At 45.3% G+C, this 19,040-nt stretch overlaps 1 pseudogene; it reads right to left on the bottom strand.

Moving 5' to 3' along the window:
• Positions 1 to 225: 225 nt before the first annotated feature.
• On the bottom strand, positions 226 to 3,459 carry LOC144102779 (uncharacterized; annotated as a pseudogene).
• Between the last annotated feature and the right edge of the window lie 15,581 nt (positions 3,460 to 19,040).

The following is a 19,040-nucleotide window of genomic DNA, read 5'->3' as shown; positions in this document are numbered from 1 at the left end:
TTGTAACGTGCCAAGGGAGACGACGCTTACAGCTACATGGCCGGTGCAGGAAAGAACCCAGGTTTATTGAGAGCGCGGCTTATAAAGCCTTGAACGCAGCGCGCTGTACACACTGCGCATCACTGATGCGCATCCTCGCTGATATAATCAGTACACGTGTCCGATACATCCTCCCTCGGGCAACACACAAAAGAGACTTAGATACATATACACATTTGCCAAAACTTATGACACTTGCTGAAAATGTTCATCATAATGAAGCTTCCGGGGAGGCCGGACGACACGAGTCGACCTTCTAATAGCCTGCGTCGGACGGATGTCAGGCGAAGGATCGCCGTCACTTGCTGGTAGCATTGATCCTACGGCTGATTCTACAGGTGACGCCTCGGTGGCTTGCGCTGTTGGTTCAGCTGGTGCTGCAGGCGCCGGCGCACGGAAGCTTTAGCAAGGTGGAATCTCCTCGCAGTCGTCATCACTTTCGCCGCTATACTGTTCACCCGTCCTAAGTAGATGTCGGCAGTTTCGCCGCAGAACCCGGTGATCTTGTGTTCGTACCAAATAGGAACGTGGAGCAGTTTCACCAACGACCTTTGCTTTTGGGGACCACGCAGTCGCATCCTGAAGCCTCACCTTCGTGTCTCTGCGCAGTATTGGCAAAGGCTTCCCGGCCCTGGCTTGGTGGTGCTTCCTCACAGGGGTCCGGTACACCCTACCGAAGTCAGGAAGGTTAGAACGAAGTCGCCTTTTTTGCAACAGCTCACCCGGAGAATGGCCATCTTCCAGTGGTGTTGAGCGATAGGCTAGTAAACCCAGCCAGAAGTCCTCCCTCGCCTCTCGAGTCTTTTTCAGGATGCGCTTTACGATTTGGACACCTTTCTCAGCCAAGCCGTTCGACTGCGGATAACGGGGGCTGGAGGTTACATGGTTGAAGTCGTATGTTTTGGCAAATCTGGCAAATTCATGGCATGAAAACTGGGGTCCGTTATCCGTGCAAACTTCTACAGGTACGCCGTACCTGGCGAACATGGCGCTAAGGGCTGCGATCGTAGTTGCTGCAGTTGTGTCGTCAAGTTTCTCAACCTCAGGGAAATTTGAAAAGGCGTCATAAGCAACCACGTACGAATTTCCAGCATAAGAAAAGTTATCTACGCCGACCCTATACCAAGCACATTTTGGAACTGGCCGCATTAAAAGTGGTTCATGTGGTTGCCTGTACGCGTACTTTCGGCAGGTTGCGCAGCTTTCTACTAGCGCAGCTATTTCGCCGTTCAGACCGGGCCAAAATACAAGAGTTCGGGCCCTCTCTTTGCACTTGTGCAACCCGAGATGGCCAGCATGTATCCTGTTCAGGATGTTTCGTCGCATACTCTTCGGTATTACAACTTTCGAGCCCTTCAGCACTATTCCATTAACGACTGACAGCTCTTTCGCAAAAGGCTTAAGATCCCCGTTCACCGGCTGCCCGCTTGTTAAGCTCTTCCTCATGGCCTGTAGGTATACGTCACGAGACGTTTCTTGCTGCAGTAACCACTGCGTTTCGGAAGTGACCATGTAGCCTAAGGACGGCAAGGTGTCGTCATGTTCGCCAGGCTTTCGATAAGCTTTGGGTCAGGCGATATACGGCTTATGACGTCACCAAGGAATTTCACTGATTTCACACCGAACTTGCATTTCTGCGCGTTGAAAGTCAACCCTGCTTTCTCGGCAGCCTTAAGCACTTCCGTCAACCCTTCATCGTGTTCTTTTTTACTGACACCCCAAACTAAAATGTCGTCAATGTATACCAGCACCCCAGGTAGGCCCTCGAATACTTGACTCATGGTTTGTTGAAATACCTCCGGTGCGGACGAAATGCCGAAGGGCAGACGCAAAAAACGGTATCTCCCACACGGTGAAGAGAAAGTGCAGATCTTAGATGTGCGCTCGTCAAGCGGTATCTGATGACAGCCGGAGTTCGCGCCAAGACAGCTGAAGTACGCGGCATTGGTTAAACGGGCTTCCAAATCTTCGCGCCTAGGAAGCGGGAAATGCTGCCGCTTTATGTACTTGTTAACAGCTCTGCGGTCCATGCACACCCGTAGCGTGCCATCTTTCTTTTTTGCCAGAACTAACGGACTGGCCCAGTCGGTAGGCTCGGTCACTTTAACAATTATGCCAGCAGGTACCATTCTTTCAAGTTCCTTCTTTAGAGGTTCTTCCAGTGCCAAAGGGACTCGTCGAGCTGGTTGCACGACTGGCACCGCTTCAGACTGCACGACCATGCTGTATGCCTGCTGCAAACAACCTAGGCCCTCCAAGACATGCCTGAATTTCTTGAGAAGTCCGTCGTTGGAAATCTTGTCTGTGGCGTCTACTTTACGCTAGACCAGCCCCAAAACCTCACTAGCTTCCAGCCCGAGTATGGCCTGACGGCCATTTTCCACAACAAAAATGTGACCGTAGCAGAAGTATTACGAAGCCTTACTTCCTGCGTAGACGTTCCATAGCACGCTATGGTACCGCCGTTATACGCCCTCAGCACCGAATTTGTTGGCTTCAACTCTTCAGCTCCCCTCAGTTGGCGGTAAATTGACATGGGAAACAGGCTTGCTTGCGACCCCGTGTCCACTTTAAAGCTTGTCTCGCGATTGCGAACTTGGGCTTCTACCGTCCAATCCCTTTCCCGAATAGATGTCGTGGTCTCGAATGTCGAAGTCCTCGTCTTGCTGTCTTTTGACTTCGCTGACTACCGCTGACGCGCAACTACTTGCAAAGTGGTTCAGCTTGTGTGGCACAAACGACACCTCTTTCCAAACGCTGGGCATTTCTTCGGTTTATGCCAGCGGTTGCACTTACGACAGTGAAATTGTTCTTTTTCTTGCTTCCACTCTTTTGAGGGTGGCGCCGTGCGCCTCGATACGGCGTCGACTCTGTCTTCCCCGCTACACCATACTTCGTTTCGCTGCGCTGCCGTCTCCGCTGCTTTACACATTTCCTCTGCTTTTTACAAAGTCAGTTGGCTGTCCCGAAGCATTTTCTCCCGTAGTCTAGGATCGTGCGTGCCAAATACGATCTGGTCCCTTATCATGGATTCTTGCAAAACGCCAAAATTACACAGCGCTGCTTCAGGTCACAAACAAATTTTTCAAATGGTTCACCCTCCGCTTGCTTTCTTGAACGGAATACATATCTTTCGTGCACTTCATTGCTCACTTCGGCACAATATGCATAAAACTTTCTCACCACTGTACTGTAGTCGGTCTTGTCTTCACCCAGCACGAAATGGAAGTTGTTGAATACGTCCAGCGCGTCGTCACCCGCCATGCTCAGCAGGAGGGCCGCTTTCGATGCTTCCGTTTTCGGCTGGTCCTTTGCCGCTGTTGCCTGCAGAAATAACTCAAATTTCTGTTTAAAACGCTTCCAGTTTTCCATGACGTTACCAGTCAGCCGCAATGGCTGTGGTGCCTTCAGCAGGTCCATAACGTGTTCTTCGCGGGTACGATTCCCCTCAGGCGTCGACAGGCAGCGGAGCAATTTCTAACACCATGTAACGTGCCAAGGGAGACGACGCTTACAGCTACATGGCCGGTGCAGGAAAGAACCCAGGTTTATTGAGAGCGCGGCTTATAAAGCCATGAACATAGCGCGCTGTACACACTGCATCACTGATGCGCATCCGCGCTGATATAATCAGTACACGTGTCCGATAGAGAGTTGATGCCTACGAGCTGCAGAAAAAGAAGTCGTATTTAGAAGCTGTACCATTCCACATGGATAAGCAGAATTCCTGGGCTAGCTGCATGGCTAGTACCCATATAGGAATAAGTTAAATTCTTTGCAAGAAAACATTAATGGAGCCAAATTCTCCAAGAAAATAAGAGCGCATAACACCATTCACATAATGGCTATACCAAATTTTCATGTAAAACAAAGTGCCTTAAAACCTTACTAGCGCGCACAGCAAGATGCATTGTGAAGGTATGATAGCTACTGCTTCCGCCTTAACCAGCCAACAAGAAGGTGCTTCATAAATTTCAATTACTCGCTGCATTAAGATGTTGAAATGTTTTACATGGCCAATTTGTCACCAGAAATCTGCGTCGCGCATAACCCGCAATTTTTTACTGCAGCATCACCGATTATTGCTCACCAAATATTGTAAACTGAGCCACAACCACATGAACACATAAGCTCACAGGACTCGGCAAGCTTTTATAATGCATCAAACAACTTTAAGCTTGGAGAACCTTTACAATATAAAAATTTTAATTTGTTGCTTGATGTCTAGTTACCACTTAAATGTGTAGCCCCATATAAACGTGCATATGAAATAATTCTGATGACATCTTTTCAAGACCAGAGAAAAAACTTCACCCCGTTTCAAAATACACATGCGGCAACACAATATAGCTCAAGGCATTACGGCAGGTTTTGCATTACAGCATCATCATGATCAGCCTGGCTACATTCCACTGCAGGGCAAAGGTCTCTCCCATATTTCTTTAATTAACACTGTCCTTTGAAAGCTGTGCTCACAATATGCCTGCAAACTTCTTAATTTCATCCGCACACCTAACTTACTGTCGCCCCTGCTACGCTTGTCCTCTCTTGGAATCCACTATGTTACCCTCAAGGACTAGCAATTCTTACGTGCCGTGCCCAAGTCCATTTCTTCCTCTTGATTTCGACTAAGATGTCGTCAACCCACGTTTTTCCCTCACCCACTTTGCCAACTTCCAGACTTAATGTTAAACCTATCATTTTTCTTTCCATGGCTCGCTGCGTTGTCCTTAACTGGCCTTCGAATTTCTGCCCCATAAGTGAGTGCTGGCAAGAGGCAGCTGATGTATACTTTTCGCTTGAGGAATACTGGTAAACTGCTATTCAAAATCCGAGAGAACCTGACCTATGCACTCCACTCCATTTTTCTAATTACTTCCCTCTCATGATCCAGATCAGCGATCACTACCTGCCCTAAGTAGACATTTTCCCTTACCACCTCCAGCCCCTCGCTACGAATTGTGAACTGCTATTTCGTGGCGAGACTATTGAACATTACTTCCGTTTCCTGAATGTTAATTTTTAGACCCACCGTTCTCTTCTGCCTGTCTAACTGCATCTCGTGTTGAAACAGAAGTATGCAGCATACAGGACCTCTATGGTAGCTAAAAAGCTGGGGCTTTCAGCCCAATACCACAATGCGTGTGCAATAAAAGATGCTCTTGCATGGAAAGATCTCTTTATTATCAAGAGCATGCTCAATCAAAAGCTCAGTTGTGATAAGACCTCAGTGAACAAAGTATTTTTTTCACAGCTGGGGCTCAGAGGAATATTTTTCGCACAATAGTTTGAGCATGAGGCATTCTAAACCTACCCACATGGGCAGCCTAGTCACCACCGCTCACAAGATCACAGAACCATCATGTGCCACGTTGATGGTAGATGCTCAAACTACTGCAGATGCAGATATAGCACTGAATGAAATATTTTTAAAAGGAGACTGTGAAGACCACATTGCAGGGCATAGATTAAAATTTTATAGACTAACCAACAGGGCAGAAACGGTGCAATGTGATTCAAGGCACCATCTCACAATAAAGGCTGCAACATGCGCTGTGGATAGAAGTTTGTGATATTATGAGCTAACTAGATGCCTCATGTAATTCTTGAAGCGGCACTAAGCCTCGCTTCGGCCAATTTGTAGCCAATCTGATGCATAGCACCATATCAGGTGATGTCTGCTGAGTGATATTTTTTCTTTAAAGACTGTTACTGTAGAACTGTGATACAACTATGGGCCATGCTGCACTGCCGTTTGCGCAGGATCATTGTACAGCACTGTGGAAATTCGGTACTTGATGTAGCTCATGAATTACACTATTAAAAACGCCTAGTTACTGTTCAATTATGATTTTAGAGGGTAGGATTCTACATATTGCAAAACTGAACGCTGGCAATATAGGTGAGACCAGTTGCAGTGTGATTCAAAATATCAAGTCAAAAATAGCACCTGAAAGATAACCGAGTTGACGTTTTAATTTTCCGCATTTATAGAATGGTGCTTATGCAGGTTGACTACTTCTACATAACAAAATACACAGCCTGCACATGTATCTGCGGCACACAAATCTAAGGAATGCCATTTTATAAATGCACAACATAGAAAAGCAAAATAAAGGAGTTTTAAATGTGCACTTTGGAAGGTCAATATCTCACATCGCACTGCAGATTAAGAAAATTTAAAAACTGAGCTCACCTGCAATATTGGCAGCCCTTAATTCTCCAATATATTGGTGCCCTAATTAAAAATAAAGAAGTTGACTAATTAATCTTAGTTACGGGCATAAATCTTGAGTTCTATCAAAAAACTATTATGCGTCTTCTGTACAATCCACCACTACAAACCAGAGGCATATATCTATTAGTTATTAAAATGAAAACCTGCAGACATTACAAAAGACCACCTAACATACGAGACCTCCTTCTTTCGACTGCAAGTTTTGTTTTGCTTCATTTGTTCTCCCTTTCGTGATCACGCTGCCCGAGCTGATGCTAACCGCAATTCTGCAAGTAGGCAATTGACCGAAAAGCCTTTGAATAAACCTAGCTGTAAGCATCGCATGTTTAGTTAGGGCACTTAGCTACTGAGCCAGGCGACTTCAGTGTTAATCCAGGCCATTTGATGAAGGCAACACGCAAAAGCTGCCAGTATGCTGTGCTAAGTCAGTGCACATTACAAATCTCCAGGTAGATAGCAGTATTCAGAAGCCCTCCCTAAAGCATCTTTCTCGTGTTATTCTTTTAGCCCCTACTCTCAGAGTGCCCTTGAGGATTCCACTGAGAAGTGAGACAGCAATGTGCCATTGCCTTTCCTAAAAAAAACTGTCCTGTATGGCTCTGCGATCCCTTGTCTTTTCCTGCGCTTTCAATTTCCAACTGGCCCAACATGAGTAGCGTAGAATACAAGTTAGAGCTGGACAGAACAGATTTGTGCTTGAGCATAGCTTTATCATGTACTGCCACTGCAGACCACTTCCACCAGCTACCGAAAGGCCAGGTGAGCTGCTTAAGCGTGTTGGAAGCAGTGTATGGTGGTGGTAAACGCAGATGTATATGGTGGCCCTTAATTGTGCTTTCGCACATGATGTCAAAAGCTGATTCATTAACATAAAGATATACTCAATTTTTCTTGTCATAGTACATCCCACATTTTTTACTAATCGGCAAGACTGAAGGTAGTACAGGCCTATGCACTTACATCCAGTCATGATGACAATATGACTGGAACATTTATGATGACATGGAATTGGCAAGGAGTAAGGAAAAAACTAGTCAACTCTACTGGTGAATGACTGCAATGAAAAGGTAGGTCAAAGGCAGAAATCCAGACTGCCAGGGAATATGGAGTAGGTTCCAAGACCAGCAGACGGGGGCTATGAGTAGAATTCACAGAATATTCTGAATAATGAATGCCTTCTGCGAACGGGCAAACTGTCGCCAGAATAACGGACTGGAGAAAACTAGTGCAGAATAAACAGCTGAATTCAAAATTTTGCTAAAAAACAGCTTTTCTGCTTTCGCCAGGACAGTCAACTTGTATTGAAATGAATATCTCAAATATCATTATAGCGTGTGTGCAAAAGTAGGAGATAGGGTTAGCTAGGCATAATTTTGGTACCTCTTTCAGGGGATGAAAGACCTGATTAAGAAGCACAAGCCATGAAGTTCTTTAATTCCATAGATAAAACTAGCAGAGCTATAGAAGCTAACAAATAAGAACAAGATCAACAAAAAAGCTTTTGAGCAGGCTCTAAAGAGGGAATGTGGCCTAAATGTTGTCAAGAGCAAATTAGACTTCGGAATAGCATATTCTGCAGTGGAGAAACAACACAGACTAAGGAAGAGATACACAGACGAGCACTTTTTAGAACAGGTGTTAAACAGGAGCCAATGCACACTCCTTCCTTTTGTAGGAATGACTTAGAATTCCAAGTAAAGGAGGTGATTTTGAGATAAAAAAGCAGTTTTAAATATTCGGCGCACAAAACTCCGACTTTGTTTTGGAAGGCCACGACACCGAAGTGGTCTATCCTGTCCTCATCATATGCTAGTAGAGAGGCATGCGGGACTGGATAGTACAAGTCTCTGACGTCTATTGACAAAGTTTGGAGGCTCTTCCAGGTTGGGACATAACAAAACCTAACACTTGTTCAGTTTTTTACCACAAACAGGTCATCCAAATTGAGAAGGTTCTTTTTCTTGGACAAACAGTGCAAAACATTTTCTCTATCCATGTCGTTCCTGCAGATCAAAATATGACACACCTGCACCAACTAGCCCGATCCACGATGCTTCTAGACATCAGAAAAATCATACGTACACCCTAAGAGACAAGAAGGGCAATGTCATTATGAATATTGAAAGATAGCAATGTAGCTGGAGAATTTACAGATACTATCTACACGAGCTTAATTTATTACGGCACTAATGATGAAGCCAGAGGTGTGGAGGAATTCGACATCTGACGCATGGTGCTTTAACCATTGTCTTTACTTTTCATCTTCACAGGCGTATGCAATTTCTCGTTCTTACCCCAGAAATGGAATTGGTTTTTGTGAGAACTAATCAGTTCTTACAATAAATACAAAGAGCGCTCTAAAATTTGTGAAAGCGGAAAATAGGCACAAATAAAAACCTCCTAATAATGTATTGCTAGATAGCAGAAAGGATAAGAAACTCCATGTTTCAAGCAGATTTTTGACTGGATGAATATTTTTTTACTTTAATGCACATTGAATTTCAGAGGTCAAAACATGACAACAGAAGTAATAATACAAAGTGCTATTCTAAAACATTTCAAAGCAAAAAGTAGACTGTTAGTAACATTGTGGTCTGTACACATTTCTCTTTATACTGAAAAGAAGTATTGCTTAATCTTCAAAAGGTGTTGAGATATTACATTCACAAAATTGACAAGAGCCCAAATTCACTTCCAGAGAAAATGACAAAAACAAACAGAATCCTTTTTAAGGTAATTCTGTGCTTTTCATGAGAAGGAAAGTATAGCAGTGGGCATCAGTCAGGTGGCTGGATAGGATTAGGAATTTCGCGAAAACTAAATAGCAGTAGCTGGCACAGAGCATGGCAACCGGAGTGATATGGGAGGCGCATTTGTCCCGCAGTGCGACACAGTAAGGCTGACATTGATGGTAGCTGAAAAATGTGCAGAGTTGGAGCTTGCACAACTTTCTTTATGACGTGCAGGCTATCCTTATCCCTGCTTATCCTCACCTGCTTAGTAAGGTGCCTGGTCTCCGAACTTCTGGCAGTGGTCCCGCACAGATTTAACCTAAAATAACTTATTCTAGCACAATGCAAAAAAAATACTGCAATGACAACATATAAGCCCCTACTTTCATTTGTCTCAGCACGCAACAAATTTGCGTGTACACATGAATACAATTAGTACCTCAGTATAGATAGCATTTAGGCTATTTGTACAACTAAGGCCATGCGAATCTCTGGGCTTTTTTAAAAACACGTGATCCAGTCAGCACAGCTGCAGGATGACAGATGAAATGAAAATGAAAATTGGTTGTTGGCAAAAGGAAATGGCGCAGTATCTGTCTCACATCTCGGCATACCTGAACAGTGCCGTAAGGGAAGGAATAAAGGAGTGACTGAGAGAAGAAAGAAAGAAAGAAAGAAAGAAAGAAAGAAAGAAGGAAAGAAAGAAAGAAAGAAAGAAAGAAAGAAAGAAAGAAAGAAAGAAAGAAAGAAAGAAAGAAAGAAAGAAAGAAAGAGGTGCCGTATGGAGGACAGTGAAATAATTTGGACCACCTGGGGATCTTTAATGTGCACTTCCATCGCAAAGCACACGGGCGCCTTTGCTTTTCGCGTCGACCGAGACGCTGCCGCCACGGTCGGGTTCGAACCCGGGTACTCCGGCTCAGTAGCCGAGCGCCCTAACCACTGAGTCACCGCGGCAGGTATGACAGATGTTAATAAAACATTTTAAAGACAAGCTTCTATTTTGTGGATTCCAGAGCAATAGCAAACTATGAACACTCTGCGAAGGCTAAAAAACGTGCCAAAAAAAAACAGAACACCCATATAAAGAAACTTCTCAATACAGCAGATAATGCCCAAAAGAGCTATGGGCTTTACCTCTTGGCTGTGAAACTTGCCCTAAATATAAGCTGCAACTACCAGAGCGCCTATAGAAAAACTGAAACTAGCACAATGCTTCGGAATGCATCACTTTGTATTGTGTCTCACAGCCGCAGCAGAGGACTTGAAATTTTCCAGGAAATAGTGTGCCCATTGATGTTAACTACCACAATGAGAAAAAAAAACATCCTGTTGAGCTGCATCCACTAAACTCAAGCAGAAGAAACGGGGTAGAAAGGGCAGAGCCTTCGCAGCTCCCTACAAATTGCCCTACCAGTGTACCCTTTCTAGAGTAAGTCACAAAGTGCATACACAGTGTATATTATGTTTCCAGGTTTTATGGTTGCACACTGACCACATTGACAACAGTGCTCTTAGTTGTGGATATTGTTACAATGGGCAAGCAAGTCATCTCATAAAGCAATACACCTTTCAACACACTGTGAAATGAACAGCAGGTGTCCCAGTTGACCAATGGTGATGTCAATGAAAGCACCAAAAATACTCCGACCAGCAAAAGTCTTGGTGCATCACTAATATGCAAGCCATGAATTTAAATAGGCATCACCCTTCTTCAGAGAGAAGGTCAAACTACTCACTACCCAGTAAACTTTACTGGTGTACAGTGGATGTTCAAAAGTGTGGTTTCCGACTATTTAGCTGCAATTCATACAGAGTGAATTCATTATTCTACATTTCCACAGTTTTTATTCATCTGAAAAAAACACCACTTGATCCGTACTACTAAATCTGCCGGGCAGTGTACTTAAGGAGGTTGTTGAAGAAATTTCAATTCTTAGAAATTGCCTTTTCTTCATCCTCTATACTTGCGCATTTCGACCGTGATGCTGCACCAGCTGCTGTGCTAAGTACATTCCAGACATATTTATGAAGTGTTTTATTGGCAGAAGCAGAAAGCTGGCTTACATGCCGCATTTCTTTAGTTAGCTGCTGAGGACTTAGTGCAACACTAAGTCCCAGCACTTAGTTTTGCAGAAAATTAATAATAATAATAATAATAATATTATTAATAATAATAATAATAATAATAATAGTTTATTTCCATCACCATGCAGTGTTGAAGGGGATGGGGATAAGAGCGGTTAACGCTTGACAAGGTCCTCACCCCCGTACAGCAAGTGGGCAGTGGCATGCGACGGCACTTCACTGAAAAAAATTACACAATCACCAATGTGTGTAGAAAATCGATAAGAGTTGAAGCAATAACAATAAAAGCAACAAAAAAGAAACAAAGAGCGCTGTTATAAAGATTGTAAGAAGAGCAATGTTCAAAGTATGAATACTAGAAAAATGTGGCTTCAAAAATAAAGTAGTCGAGGAGGTCAGACCTGCTAATGTTTTCTATATCAATATTTGCAGCGATTAATCTATTCAGAAGTGAGGGAAGTTGAAATGTTACCATTTGGCGTCCATAGTTTTTTCTCACTACAGGTACTACACAGTGTGGTTTGCGACGGCGTGGGTATGTGCACTGATGTAACTGAATCGGGGCTAAGTCAGATGTATTTGTTATGCATCTTCTTTGTTCTATTTTACAGGTGCGCAATAGTTTATAAGCATACAGGTTGAAAACATTAATAATCTCGAGCCTGGAAAATAAGTTTTTAGTTTTGCATCTATGTGGCAGGTTATGAACAATTCTGAAGGCCCTGTTTTCAAGAACAGCAAGTTTTTTTTCAGACTCGTCCGTGTAGCAGTACCCCATACTAATGAACAGCAGTTTAGATGTGAGCGAAATAATGCACGATACAATAGAAGTTTTACGTTTTGTGGGAGACAACATTTAAAACGCGTCATAAATCCTATGGCTCGAGATGTCTTTAATGCTATATGATTTATGTGATCGTCCCATAGCATATCTTCAGTGAATATTACGCCAAGCGATTTAAATGACTTTACTAACTCAATCCGCTCTCGGTTGTAACGTAGTTCACCGAATTCGCTGCACATTTTGTTTTTAATGTGAAAAAGTATTGCCTTAGATTTTGTTGCATTAACTGAAAGAAGATTGATATCGGACCACGTCTTTATTTTTTCCACGAGTATGTTTGCATTTTCAAGTAACTTACTACCAGAACCATCGGATAAAAATAAAGTGGTGTCATCAGCATAAATTATAAAGCGAGCGTTGTCATCCACACTAATGATGTCGTTAATATACAGGTTGAAAAGCAATGGTCCAAGAATACTTCCTTGGGGCACTCCGCAGGTGACTGTTCGAAGAGTTGACTAATATTAATTTATTTGGACATACTGTTTTCTATTGGACAAGTAAGATTTAAGTAAGAGTAACGCTGTACCTCTAATTCCATAACATTCAAGTTTTTTTCCAACAAGATGCTTTGGTTTATGCAGTCAAATGCTTTGCTGTAATCTAAGAAAATTCCCAAGAATGGGTTCCTATTTTCAAAATTCCTCAATATATATTCCTTCAGGTGCAAAAGAGCAAGTTCGGTTGACCTGTTTTTTCTGAAGCAATACTGGCAGTCGGTAATTATGGCGTGTTTATTTAAAAAGCTTTCAACTCGTTTAAGAATCAATTTCTCGAACGCTTTAGAGAAGACGGGCAAAATACTAATTGGTCGATAGTTTGCAAAACTGTTTTTGTTTCCTTTTTTGTATATGACTGCTACTCTAGCAATTTGCATTCTTGCAGGGAAGGTGGAAGTTTCTATGCATAGGTTGTATATGTACTCCAATGGCGCAGCGATGATGTCGATGACATATTTAACTAGACGAATATAGATATTATCCACATCACACGAGGTACTGTTCTTTAGGTCACTAAAAGTTGACAAATTTCTCTGGTAGAGACAGGTTCAAGGAACAATGAAGGTGGGCGCCTGTCAATGGATATGTGAGATATATCAGCAGAGGGGTTCAACGCAGGAGTAAAATGCTTATTAAACTCTTCTGCGGGACGGTTACCTGTGTATTCTATGCTGTTAGTAATTTTATCGGGATTACCAGCCTGCGAAACGTCAGAGTCAAGTGAGCGGATTTTACGCCAGAGTTTATCAGGGCGATTAGCTGTATCTGCGAAGTAGTTCTCGTAATACTTCGATTTTGCCACTCGTATATCAGAGTTTAATTTATTTTTATACTTTTTGAAGCGGTCAAGAGTAACGAGATCTTTGGTGTGAATAAATAGCTAATATAGTTTGTGCTTTACTTTAATACGCGTTTACAGTTCGCGTGATATCCATGGCTTTCTTATTGTTTTCGGTCGCCTCTTTAATTTTGAAACAAAGTATATGTTGTAAGCATGAATAAAGTTGTCTAGAAATAAGTCATTAGCGCTCTCCGCACTAGCCTCTTTGTATATAACTGACCAGTCCACGCCTAGAATATGCGCTGGAAATCTATCTAAAGCTCCTTCTGTTATATACTGACACATAACTTTCTCACGAGGGTCACGCTTCGGAACCTCCTTCTGGCAAAACAAATATATGCCCATATGATCACTTATGTCACAGCATGTAAGTCCTGAGTGAGTAATTGGAGAATCAATATTTGTTAAGAATAGATCTATGCATGTTTGGGAATTGGGAGTTATACGGGTTGCTTGGGTTATCATATTTGTAAAGCTATAACATCTAAGTAAGACATCAAAATCCACACTGCTGCTCGTGGAACATGACATATCTATGTTAACATCGCCTCCAATAATTACATCATATTTATTCCTAATTACAAAGCCTAAATAAGGTTCTATTATTTCAAGAAACACACCCATATCACCAGACGGTGGCCTGTACACCAGAGACATTACAATGTTTCCTGATTTAACTGAAAAGATTTCAACGTCATCGAACAGGAATCACTAATCGTTTAAAATTTCGCACTGAAAGTGGCATTAAAAGTATCCATACACCACCTCCACGAGAAGTTTTCGATTTAAAGAAAATGTAAATGAAGGCAATTTAAAAGTATCGCTGTCGGTCAGCCGGGTCTCCGAGATCATAATTACATCGAAACGGAAGCCAAAGCTAATTAATAAAATACAGAAGTCATCTCGCTTGTTCCTGACTGACCGAGCATTCAGATGAAAACATATTGACACCGCCCATTCATCGTCGTCGTTCTACTAGAACCACGAGAGCGCGGAATGCGCGCGCGAGCTGGCCTTAGAAAAAGAAGCCGAAGTGTCTGGCTGCGAATGCTCCGCTTTTGGGACTGCTACTGACGTCCGCTGCAGTCACCTACTTTGACGTATCCAACCGAGCTGTACCACCGTGACATCTGGTGGAGGTGCTGGGTAACGCATTCCATGCCTCGGACTCCCCCAGCAAGCAGGGATTCAAGTCCTCGAGGGTCATCTGCCATCGAGGTGACGCCTGTACACCACGGCAGCCGCCGGCTCCAAGGCCTTCAACCCGAGTTTGGGCTTCTGGAGTCTCGCTCAACCCAAGCGGTTAGTTCAGCGCCATCGTCGACGACCGTCCAGCCCGAAATAGGCATGCAGACGACGATTAGTTCACATTCTGTTGTGCTGCAGCAGCCTCGGGAGCCACCGATCTTCCAAGGTTCTCCAGGCGAAGACCCGGAAGACTGGCTGGAGAAATTTGAACGCGTGGCCCGGTACAACAGATGGGCAGAAGACTCCAAGCTTCAACACGTGTTCTTTTTGCTGGAGGGCGCAGCTCGTACGTGGTTCGAGAACCGGGAGTCGTCCATAACGACGTGGAACGTATTTAAAGACCAGTTCCTGAAGGATTTCACCACGGTGATTCGAAGAGAACGGGCCGATCTGCTCCTTCAGTCCCGAACCCAGCTACCAAATGAAAGCATACTGGTATACTTCGAAGAGATGGCAAAGTTATTTCGTCGAGCTGACCCGGACATGACAGAGCAGAAGAAACTCCGATACCTTATGCGAGGTGTCAAGGAGCAAATCTTTGCCGGACTGGTTCGCAATCCACCGAGCACGGTCGCAGAGTTTCTGTCGGAGGCAACCACCATGGAAAAGACACTCGATATGCGGTTGCGGCAATACGAGCGTCAACCTTTGGCCATGACTGCGGCAACCACGGACATCAGTAACACCCACATGCTTCACGAAACCGTACGAGCTATTGTTCGCGAGGAGCTCCAGAAGCTGTTCCCGGCTACGCCGCCTGCGCCAACGGTTACTGCTCTATCCGAGGTTATTCGGGAAGAGGTGCAACAGGCGCTTACAACACCAGCTCCCTTTCAGCCGTCCACAGCCCCACCGCAAATGACATACGCCGCTGTTGCTCGTCGCGCACAACCGCCGCCGACTCGTCTTCAGGAAACCCCGGCCTCTTTTCGGCCGCCACCACCTGCTCGTCCTGCTCCATCGTATCCCCGTAAAAGTGATATCTGGCGCACTCCCAACTACCGTCCTCTCTGCGATCACTGCGGTGAGCCGGGCCACCTGTACCGCAACTGCAGGTATCGTCAGATGGGCCTGCCGGGGTTCTCTGCAGATGCACCACGTCCGCAGCCTGGGCAGCGACCCAGAGAAATCAACGATTATCTGGCCGAATCCGCCGGTGGGACAAGCAGGTCGCCATCCCCACGTCGTCGGTCTTACGGTGACTTTCCTCGGGGAAGGTCGCCAAGCTCCCGCCAGGAAAACTAAAAGCAGCAACCTTTGAGGGGGAGGTTGCTCACCGACAAAATGTAACAGACCCTCCTACGCCGCAACTAGGTGGCCACCCGATGCCACGACCGAATGCCCTCCAACACCGTGTAACGCCGACTCGACAGGAATGCCACCTGACGTATCGAAATGAACCCGCGCCGCACCGCAGCTGTGACTGAACACCGCGCCGTACCGCTCACACGCCGTCTACGACAGCAAACCTGAGCATTTCCCTCGACGGAACAGACGTCACTGCACTCGTCGACACAGGGGCGGATTACTCTATCCTCAGTGGAAATTTTGCCGCCACTCTGAAAAAGGTCACCACTCCGTGGATGGGCCCACAGATTCGTACAGCCGGGGGTCACTTAGTTACACCGACCGGGACTTGCACATCAAGAGTAGCAGTTCAAGGCGCAACCTACCTGGCAACGTTCGTTATACTCGAACATTGTTCACGTGATGTCATTCTCGGGATGGATTTCTTGACCGAGAATGGAGCGGTCATCGACCTCCAGTCAAAGGCCATGTGTTTCTCCACAGAGAACGCATTACACAGAGATCCAGACCATCCGACCGCACTTTGCATCCTGGATGACCACGTCACCATCCCACCTCGTTCGAGTATTATGGTTTCTGTCGGCGCCAAGACTGTGCGGAATTTCGAAGGCGTCGCGGAAGGCAACCAGCTCTTGCTTTTTGCCAGGAGCCTTGCTGTCGCCTGAGGAGTTGTTAATCTCGTCGACGGAGAAACAGAAGTGCTGATAACCAATGTCGGTGGTGCACACCAACATCTGAACGTGGGAACCGTTGTGGCTCACGTTGATGCCATCGCCCATGTCAGCAGCACACCCAGTATTTCCACAATGTCGTTGTCGCAAGAGCAGAGCCCAGTCACTGGTTTCACGTTCGACGTCAATACAGCACTCTCCCCGACGCAGCAACAACAAGTTAAAGATCTTCTTCTGCGCTACGGCGACATCTTCTCGGTACCATCGTGTGTTGGACGAACTCACCTAGCGAAGCATTCCATTATTACGGACGATAACGTGCACCCTCTCCGACAGTCCCCCTACCAAGTGTCTCCCGCTGAACGCGACGCTATTGGCCGCCAAGTCAAGGAAATGCTCCGCGACGACGTCATTCGTCCTTCCCGGAGTCCCTGGGCAGCGCCAGTCGTCCTTGTGAAGAAGAAAGACGGAACATTGCGGTTCTGTGTAGACTACCGTCGCTTAAACAAAATCACCAAAAAGGATGTCTATCCTCTCCCCCGGATCGACGACGCTCTGGATCGCCTTTATAGCGCTAAATACTTTTCTTCGATGGACCTCAAGTCAGGTTACTGGCAAATTGAGGTCGATGAGCGGGACCGTGCAAAAACAGCTTTTATTACTCCTGATGGCCTGTATGAATTTACGGCCATGCCCTTTGGACTGTGCTCTGCACCGGCAACTTTCCAACGCCTCATGGATACCGTCCTTGCCGATTTAAAATGGCAGACGTGTCTCGTCTATCTTGACGATGTTGTCGTCTTCGCCCCGACTTTCCAGGAGCATCTTCACCGCCTCGAATTGGTCCTACAAGCAATAAGGTTCTTTCGTTAAAATTTAAGCAGCGCTAACATTTAGGACGAATACACAGAAGACATGACAGGACGGGCGCTGACTCCAACTATGTTTATTGAACACGTTTTTTCGTAGAACATATAAGACAAAACGAACCGTGAGCGCATGCGCATCTGCGACAGACCAAAAAAAGAAAAGGCCAAGATGACAACGATGACAGCTAAGGTAGATTAATGAGGGCGGCACGCATTTCGTCCCATATTTTTAAGCAATCTGAATTCGCTGGCATGCAGAGAGACAGAAGTGGTGCTGACACACGTGTCGCCTTTTGCCTTGATGAAACATGCTTCGGATAATTCCCGAGCTAATCTATCTTTGCTCCTGGTTAGAATTTTGATTTTGTCAAGCCGTGGCTCACAGTTCTCATCGATTTGGTCCTTGCAAGAAAGGCAATGAGCGGGTAGATTCAGGCATGAGTCTGATGCGTTTCCCAAACTTCGTTCATGTTCCCTGGCACGGTCGTTAACACAACGCCCTGTCTGGCCAGCCTACACTTTGCCACAAGAAAGGGGGATCTCATAGACCACACCCGTGGCACACCGGACAAAGGGCTTGGCGTGTTTTGTTCCACAGTCGGATGTTGCAGGGCCACTGCTGCTGTCCTTAGGGCACATCTTAGCCAGTTTACAAGGCGCAGAGAACACCATCGCTGTGGAACAAAACACGCCAAGCCCTTTGTCCGGTGTGCCACGGGTGTGGTCTATGAGATCCCCCTTTCTTGTGGCAAAGTGTACAATGGCCAGACAGGGCGTTGTGTTAACGACCGTGCCAGGGAACATGAACGAAGTTTGGGAAACGCATCAGACTCATGCCTGAATATACCCGCTCATTGCCTTTCTTGCAAGGACCAAAACGATGAGAACTGTGAGCCACGGCTTGACAAAATCAAAATTCTAACCAGGAGCAAAGATAGATTAGCTCGGGAATTATCCGAAGCATTTTTCATCAAGGCAAAAGGCGACACGTGTGTCAGCACCACTTCTGTCTCCCTGCATGCCAGCGAATTCAGATTGCTTAAAAATATGGGACGAAATGCGTGCCGCCCTCATTAATCTACCTTAGCTGTCATCGTTGTCATCTTGGCCTTTTCTTTTTGTGGTCTGTCGCGGATGCGCATGCGCTCAGGGTTCGTTTTGTCTTATATGTTCTACGAAAAAACGTGTTCAATAAACATAGTTGGAGTCAGCGCCCGTCCTGTCATGTCTTCTGTGTATTCGTCCTAAAAGTTAGCGCTGCCTAAATTTTAACGAAAGAATATGCATAACCAACTAGCCCCGCAACGTGTTTTACTAAGCAATAAGGTCTTCTGGACTCACGCTCAAAAATGAGAAATGCCACTTTGCGTATACAGAGCTGAAGTTCTTAGGGCACGTTGTGAATCAAGCCGGTGTTCAGCCTGATCCTGAAAAAACAACAGCTATTGCCCATTTTCCGCCGCCGCAAGACCTGAAAGCTGTCCGCCGTTTTCTTGGATTGTGCGCGTATTACCGTCGCTTCGTGAAAGATTTTGCTCGCATTGCCGAGCCGCTGGCGCGCCTAACAAGGTCGGACACACCTTTCACATGGGAAGCAGCGCAAGAAAATGCATTCCGCAGCCTTCAAAGCCTCCTGCAGGCGCCTCCCGTTCTGGCTCACTT

Source organism: Amblyomma americanum, chromosome 8 (assembly GCF_052857255.1).
Source record: "Amblyomma americanum isolate KBUSLIRL-KWMA chromosome 8, ASM5285725v1, whole genome shotgun sequence".
NCBI lineage: Eukaryota > Metazoa > Arthropoda > Arachnida > Ixodida > Ixodidae > Amblyomma > Amblyomma americanum.
Note: the sequence above shows the minus strand (reverse complement) of the source record. Positions and strands in the feature narration are given on the sequence as shown.